This window comes from Mesocricetus auratus, unplaced genomic scaffold (genome assembly GCF_017639785.1).
Source record: "Mesocricetus auratus isolate SY011 unplaced genomic scaffold, BCM_Maur_2.0 Super-Scaffold_100019, whole genome shotgun sequence".
NCBI lineage: Eukaryota > Metazoa > Chordata > Mammalia > Rodentia > Cricetidae > Mesocricetus > Mesocricetus auratus.
This window is the reverse complement of record NW_024429200.1, coordinates 12,594,927-12,603,417: the sequence shown is the minus strand read 5'-3', so window position 1 is coordinate 12,603,417 and position 8,491 is coordinate 12,594,927. Positions and strand designations below refer to the sequence as shown.

General features: G+C 44.7%; 1 pseudogene; it reads right to left on the bottom strand.

Moving 5' to 3' along the window:
* Positions 1-3,690: 3,690 nt before the first annotated feature.
* LOC101836825 lies at positions 3,691-4,093 on the bottom strand (annotated as a pseudogene).
* Positions 4,094-8,491: the final 4,398 nt, after the last annotated feature.

Below are 8,491 nucleotides of genomic sequence, written 5' to 3'. Positions count from 1 at the left end.
GTGGGCGCGTGTGCCGGAGGCCAGAAGAGATGCCAGGTGCCCAACTCTATCCCCCCACCCCATTCTCCCCCTGAACCTGAGACTTGCGCCTTCTCGGCTAGGCCGGGAGTTAGCAAGGCCTGGTGAGCCTCTCATCTCTGCCCTCCTCAAAGCAGAGCTTACAGGCCTTTGTAAGGATGCCTGGCTTGTTCCAGGGGTGTTAGGCTGCAAACTGGCCCCTACAGTTTCTGACTGTTGAGCTGTTTCTCCAACCTTCTTTCTTAGGTTGTTGTTGTCTTGTGATGGGTTTTTGGTATGTGTGTGTGTGTGTGTGTGTGTGTGTGTGTGTGTGTGTGTGTGTGTGTGTGTGTAGAGAGAGAGAGAGAAGACTTTTCCTTGCTAGCCGCTTGGGCTCTGTAGCATTGTAGTCCCCAAATAAAACACAAGACGCTGTATTAATTATGAAGCTGTTGGCCTTGCTTGTTTCTTACTGGCTAGTTCTGACTTAAGTATTTATCCCATAATTGTTAATCTAAGTATTTCTCTTACTGGAGAACAGTTTCGAACTTCTTACCCCTATCGCAGCTACATCTTGACTCCCTGTGTTTCTCCTACCCAGAGTCCTCCTCGACTCCTAGTCCCACCTATCTTGCTTCCCTATTGGCCAACAGTGCTTTATTGACATATATACACAGGACTTCCCCAACATGTGTGTGTATGTGTGTGTGTGTGTGTGTGTGTGTGTGTGTGTGTGTGTCAGTTTCTTGTATCCTAGGCTGACCTCTAACTCCCAATTCTGCCTTGACCTACTGAGTGCTGGGATTAAAAGCATATGTTACCACACCTAGCTGAGAAGAACTCTCCCCCTTTTATATTTTTAAAATATTTATTTATTTGTTTATTTATTATGTATACAGCATACTGTCTGCATATATGCTTGCAGGCCAGAAGAGGGCATCAGCTCCCACTAGAGATGGTTGTGAGCCATCACGTGGTTGCTGGGAATTGAACTCAGGACCTCTGGAAGAGCAGCCAGTGCTCTTAACCACTGAGCCATCTCTCCACCCCTCCCCCCTTTAAAGACAGTGGTCTCACCAGAGACTGGTCTTAAATTTCATGGCAATCCTCCTGGCTGAGAATGGCCTTATATATAGAAAATACACACTAATATGTTCTTCAGTGGCAAGGCATTATATCAACAGCTTACATTCCAAAACTTGAAGGGAAATTTGATTTAATTTAATTAATTATTTTTAGTGAATGCGTAGGTGTGGGCATGGGTACCATGGGGTACATGTGGGGGTCAGAGGGCAACTTAGAGTCAGTTCTCTCCTTCCGGTCTTTATTGGGTTCCAGAGATCAAACACAGATCACCAGATACACTCAGCTCCTTGAGCCATCTCCCCTGCTCAGAAAGTTTTAACACACACCTACACTCACGCACGCACACTCACAGACATCACGTCAGTAAATAAAAGTTCAGAACTGAATGCAGGAAACCAACAACTGAACAATTGTGGAAAACCAGCCCCGACTGGAATCTCACCTCACAGACATCCCCCTGCCTCTGCCTCCTGAGTGCTGGGATTAAGTCGGGTGCAGCCCCCGCTACCCAGGTAACGGGAAGCCTGTTAATTCACTTTTTTTTCCAGTGAGGAGAGACTACCAGGGATCTGGATTCCAACATTCTCTGAAACCACATTGCTGTCATCTGATGTCGACTGACCCACAAAGGTCCCTATACTGGCTAAGTGCGATTGGGAGATGCAGAACCTTTGGGTGGTGGGGCTTACTGGAAGCCCTCAGGACTCTGGGGATGTCCTGGAAAGGGATCCGGGAAGCTGGGCACAGTGGATCACACCTGAAATTCCAGCAGTCAGGAGACTGAGGCCATCCTAGGCTACATAGTGACTTCAAGAAAGACAGTTTGAGGCCAACTTGCATTACACAGTGAATTCAAGAACTGTACAGCAAAATCCTGTTTTGTTTTTTTTTTTAAAGCCTGTGGGCCCTTATGAGGCTTCATTCTCCCCGTGTGTCTCTGTTGTCTGGCCTTGTCGAGCTCTCTGCCATAGTCACCTAGCACCCTCATAGTGGCCCAGAGCAATGAACACACCTGATCCTGAGTCTGCCAGAACCCAGCTAAAAACTTTCATTTTCGTAGCTAATTGCCCTGGGTGCTTCATTATAATCACTGAAAGCTGACTAATGAGGACATTTTTAAGACAATGAGACAAATTTCAATTAGATATTACCAAGTAATCTTGCTAATAGTCTTAGTGTGAAAATCCATGGCAATTATGTAAGAAATGCATTTTTCATATGCATAAGCACATTTCAATAAGTCTATAGGAGAGAAATGTTATGAGGTCTGTACAATTACTTCAGAAAAGAAGGAGAAAGAAAATCAAGTCCAGAAACCTTTAATAAGAATTGAATCTGGTTATATGTGTTGTCTTAGTTTGGGCTGCCACTATAACATGCTACTATCTAGTTCCAGAACATTCTTTGTCCCAAAGCAACCCCCAAACCCATTAGTCACACACTACCCATTCCCCTCTCCCCAAGCTCTTGGCAGACAATAAGTGCTTTCCTTGTTTTTGGATATCCCACATAAATGATACCCTGTGATATATTATTTATGACTTAGTAAAGATTGCCTGAAGGATCAGACTGCAAAGCCAGCCACACCAGTTAGCTATAGAAGCAGGGCAATGGTGGCACACACCTTTAATTCCAGGACTCGAGAGACAGAGGCAGACGGATCTCTGTGAGTTTAGGGCCACCCAGGGCTACATGAGAGTGAATCAGTCTAAAAGAGAAAAAGAGCTCACGCCTTTAACCCCAGCACTAGAGAGTATATGAGTAGCTCAGAGCAGTCTCAGAGAGCAACCTAGGATTCTGAGGCTTGGTGGAGAGCAGTGCAGCCTGGAGATGCAATCTGAGGTTCGGTGGATTGCTCCTTCGGTCTGAGCATTGGTGGAGGTGAGAACTCTCTAGTGGCTGACCGCTTTGCTTCTCTGATCTTCAGCTTGAACCCCAATATCTGTCTCTGGGTTTATATTATTCATGTTACAATATCCTACAATAAGTGGCGCTTTGTATTGTCCTTCCTATACTAACAAGGTACATCCAGGATGGAGTACGTATCAGTATTTCATTCTTTCTAGTAGCTAAATGATACTGTGGGAGTAGTACATTGTTTGTTTCCAGTCAATGGGCCTTTGATTTCTTTTCATTTATTGGCTATTTTGAATAGCACTGCTGTGAACACTCATCTATCTTTGTATGTGTGTGTATGTGTGTGTGTGTGTGTGTGTGTGTGTGTGTGTGTGTGTGTGTAAACTTCCATCCTCATTTCTGCTGGGTGTGTAGTTAGGACCTGGACTGCTAAGTTAGATGCAATTTTATGTTTAACTTGAGCAACTGTGAAATTATTCTCCACAGCAGTTCCATCATTTTACATTTACAATAATACATAAGGATTCTTGTCTGCGTCCTCACAAACATTTGTCATTTTCCTTTTCAAAAATTGTTATTACAGTCACTCTAGGGGATGCAGAAGTCTGATCTCATCTGGGTCTTGATTTGTATTTCATGAGTGCCTAACGATGTTTAACAATTTCCCATGTATTGTTGAACACTTGTCTTCTTAACAGAGATGTCTTTTCCGGCCCTTGCCCTTTTCTTTATTTTTCATTTTATTTTTTATTTTTTATTTAAAAAGCTGCATATTTATTTCGCTTTCTGACTCTGTGCTTGTGCCTTCAACACTTTCACAACAATTTTCTGCTCCTCGCTAAGGAAAGCCCGCTTGATCCTGTCGCGGACACACTTGGCACACATGGAGCTGCCATAGGCCCTGCTGACACGCTTCTTTGTCTTAGACAGTCTCATAAGGACTTGGTCTGACAGCACGAACCCCTCGAAGTCTGCCTGGGCACACACCGCATGCAGATTTAGGTGCTTTCCCAACCTTCTTGGTATAAAGTTAAACGATCCTGTTGCCAGGGGTTCGAGACAGCCTAGTTTTGTTAGAGGCTGTATTGTAGGAAAGCCTACGTCGGCATGTCAGACGCTGGACCATTCTGAACGCCTCTAAGCACCGCCCCCGGAAGAGCTATTTTTTATTTTTTAAATTTAAACAGTCTCACTATGTAGTCCTGGATGGCCTGGAATTCACTATGTGGACCAGGCTGGCCTCCAACTCACAGAGATTGCCTGCCCCTGCCTCCTGAGTGCTAGGATTAAAGGCCCGCCATGCCCAGACGATCTATTCCCGCTTTTAATTGGGTTGCTTCCTTTTTTGTGTGAGTTCTTGTAAGAATTCCTTATATCCTTGGGTCTGGAGAGATGGTTCAGCAGTTAAGAGCACTTTTTTGAGTGAAGATCTGTGTTTGGTTCACGCACCCCCCACGGTGGCTCACGACCACCCATGACACCAGAGGGTTCTGAGTGTCAGACACCAGGCACGAACATGGTGCACGACATGCGTTTGGATGAAACTCTCTGGCACATAAAATAAAATTAAAATAAAAGAGAATTATTTATATCGTCTATTTTAGATCCTTGTCATATATATGACTTGACTGGCAACTGTTTGCTCCCAAATCAGTCTAGTCATGGAGGCTGTAGTGTGACACAGTAAGTAACCCCTTTATCCATACATCTTTACTTCTGAGTGTTCATTGCAGACAGCCATTGGTCTGGTTCCAGGCCTCTGGTTTCTGCTACACAATCAATGCTAACTCCTCTTGGATATCCTGCTGTTTTCCTGTGTCACGGAGATCCTGCAGCTTTGGGTCGGCAGGACCAGTCCCTTCATGTACTCCAGCAGCTCACGGATGGGGTGGATGTTGGAGTGACCAGCTCATAAGCCTGATTCCCATCCTGGGTAGTTGCAGGGTTGGTCAGCCCGCCGGCTCTCCCTTGTCCTCATCACCGGGCTGGCTCTCCCTTGTCCTCATCACCAGGGAGGGTGAGCTCTCCTGCATTGCCCTGGCTGGTTCACCCCTTGAGTCTTGAGCAAGGGGCAGGGCCAGGTCTCCTGCTTTTTCAGGGTGGGTTCTCCCACAGCTGCCCCTTCAGGACCAGCTCTGCCCAGGCAAGGTACAGGGACCACTCTCAGAGTGCAGCAGCTGATGAGAGGCAGGGACAGCCCTCCCCATCTTATGACCTCAGGCCCAGCTCTCCCTCCTACCTCAGGCGTTGACAGGTGGGGGCAGGGGAATGAGGGGGCAGGGGTGGGGGACATCTCCCCCTGCCCATGCTGCCTTTTGAGTCACAAATGTTTTTAATTTTGAGGAAGCTCAATTTCTCTACTTTACCCCTTGGCATAATGTCTAAGACACCCTTGCCAAATGCAAGGTCGTGAAGATTTTCTCTCGTGCTTTCTCTTGGGGTTGTATAATTTTGAATCTTAAGCTTGCGTCTTTGAGTCATGTTAACTTTTTATCTCTGTCTCAGTTGTCACTGTGTTCTATTGCTTTCAGGTCAGCTACCATATTTACTTATCTTTGGGTTTCTTTTCAAATGTGTACCAGCATATTTATATATCCCAATACAGATTCAAAGAAAGTAATCATCGTTTTGAATCTAAGTTTTCACTTCCATTATGTCTTTAAATGCTGTTTAAACCACTTTCCCCACTTTATTCGGGTCCCTCCAAGACACAATTTAAAGCAATCAGGGTAGTAGGGACCATATTGTTAGATTTTGGGCAATTATATTTATGAAAATATTTTACAATTTTTAAATTTTAGATTGAAAAACTAACATACATTTCAACAGAATAACATGTGTTGAGTTATATTTTGCCCTCTCTGAGGTAAGGGTAATATTATTCATCTGCACATGAATAATCAGTTCTTTTGGGACCCTTTGTTAAAGAGACCGTTCATCCTTTCCCTCGCTGAGTGATCTTAGCACCCATCAGTCGACTGCACAGACCTGAGGATGTTTCTGGAGACTTGGGTCTAAGCAGCTGGTCTGTATGTCTGTACTTGCTCATTGTAGTTCTTCTTCTTATAATTATTAGCGTAGCTTTTAACACACTTTGAAGTCATGAAATCTGTATCCTCCTTCTTAAGATTGTCTTGGCTTTCCAAATGTCTTTGTTGTTCTGTAAAGAGTATTTCCATTTCTGTAGAAAAGATCCCGATAGAGGAGTTAATAGAGACTTCATTGAATCTGTAGATTTGCTTGGGACGTATTCATAATATTGTAATCAGGCTCATAGATATTCGATGTATGTCCAATTATTGGCTCTTGATTTTTTAAACAATATTTTATAGTTTGGATAAAAACGTCATATTTCCTTGATTAAACTTATTCTAAAATTATATTCTTTTTGATGCAATTGTAAGTAGAATTACTTTCTTAACACTCAGTTCTGTCATCTATTTCTCTCTCTCTCCCTCCCTCCCTCCCTCCCTCCCTCTCTCTCTCTCTCTCTTTGGTTTTTTTGAGACAGGGTTCAGTGTTTCTCTGTAGCTTTAGAGCCTGTCCTGGAACTCATTCTGTAGACCATGCTGGCCTCAAACTCGCAGAGATCCGCCTGCCTCTGCCTACCAAGTGCTGGGATCAAAGGCGTGCGCCACCAACGCCCGGCCTGTCGTCTATTTCTAATTGGTACAACTGACCTGTGTATATTGACTTTGTATCCTACAGTTACAGGATCTTGGTTACACAAGAGGGGTTCCATCTCGTGGAGTGAGCCTTCAGTCAAACAAGATATTGGTTGCTTACTCTCCGTTTTGTACCATTATTGCACTAGAATATCTTGCAGGCAGGACACCACAGTGGATCAAGGGTTTGTGGCTGGGTTGGCGTTTACGTTTCTACTTTGGTAGCATGCAGAAAGTACCTTCCTGTACCAAAGACACCAGCACACAGGGGTGAAGGCTAAATGTAGGCACCAGCTCCACGTCTCCATGTTCAAAGAGTTGTGTAGGTGTTTTTTCCCCTGTGTTAAAGAAGCTCTCTTCTAGTCCTAGTATTTTCTTGATGATTTTCTATATCTACATTGCAAGGGATATTGGTGTGCAGTTTTCTTTCTTTTCAAAAAATGTATTTATTCATTCTTCTCTCATGTTTTACATCCCAACTGAAGCTTCGGCTCCCTCCTTTCTTCCCAGTCCCTCCCCTGACACCTCCCCTCACCCGTATCCACTCCTCCTCCCTTTCCCAGACATCAGAAAAGAGCAGGCCTCCCAGGGATACCACCAAACATGGCGTAACAAGATGCAATAAGACCAGCCACTTACCCTCATGCCGAGGCTGACTGAGGCAACGCAGTAGGAGGAAAAGGGTCCCCAAAGCAAGCAAAAGAGTCAGAGACACCCCTGTCCCACTGTTAGGAGTCCCACAGGAACACCAAGCTACACAATCATTGCATATGTGCAGAGGGCTTAGGTCAGACCAGTCTCTGTTAGTCCCTATAAACAAACCCTGGTCACCTGATTCTGTGGACCGGGTTCTTGTGATGCCCTTGACTCCTCTGGCTCCTACAAGCCCTACTCTCCCTCTTCCTCAGTATTAGCTGAGCTCCACCTAACGTTTGGCTGTGGGTCTCTGCATCTGCTCCCCTCAGTTGCTGGATGAAGCCTCTCTGATGGCAACTGGACTAGGCACCATCTATGAGTACAGCAGAATATCGTTAGGGATGGTTTCACTGACTCCTCCCCTCCAGTTGAGTTTGGCTCTATCCTAGGTCTCTGGGCTGTCCTGAATCAGTTTTCTTTTCCTGTACTGTGATAGTCTGACGTGGTATCAGGGTGACACTTTGTAGGTTTGCAAGTGTTCTTGTCCGAGTTTGATAGAATTCGCTAGTAAAATCACCTGCTCCTGGCCTGAATGTTACTGAACATTTTTGATTACTGGTTCAATTTCTTTACTTGCTGTGCGTTTGTTCAGATTTTTATTTCTTATGAATTCAGTGTTGATAGTGTGTGTGTTTCTAGGAACGTGTCTCTTTAGAGTATGTTATCTAATTTGTTCCCATAAAATTATTCAAGTATTGCCCACTGGTAGTAATGTTCCTATTTCCACACTGATCTCAGTGGTTTGGATTTTTCTTTTCTTCTTCTTCAGTTTGTTTCCCCCCCCCCAGTTTAGCTAGAAGTTTGTCAAAGTTTGTTAATATTTTCAAACAACCTCTGGTTTCATTGCTTCCCTTTACTGTTTTTCTGTCTTCTGTTTTGCTTATTTTTGCTCTAGACTTTTAAAAATTCATCCACTATTTTGGTGTGTGTGTGTGTGTGTGTGTGTGTGTGTGTGTATTCCTGAGTGTATGTACATGAACAACATGTGTGCAGGAACCCATGGGAGCCAGAAGAGGGTGTTGGATTCCCCTGAAACTACAGTTACAGGAGGTCGTGAGCCACCGTGTGCGCGTGCGGGGCTGGTCCTGCCAGCTAAGCTGATTTCGTACCTGGGAAGGGTGTACAAACTGAGGAGAGAAACAGGCATAAACGAGAGAGAGTCGGGCCGGCATCAGGGAATCTGAATCACC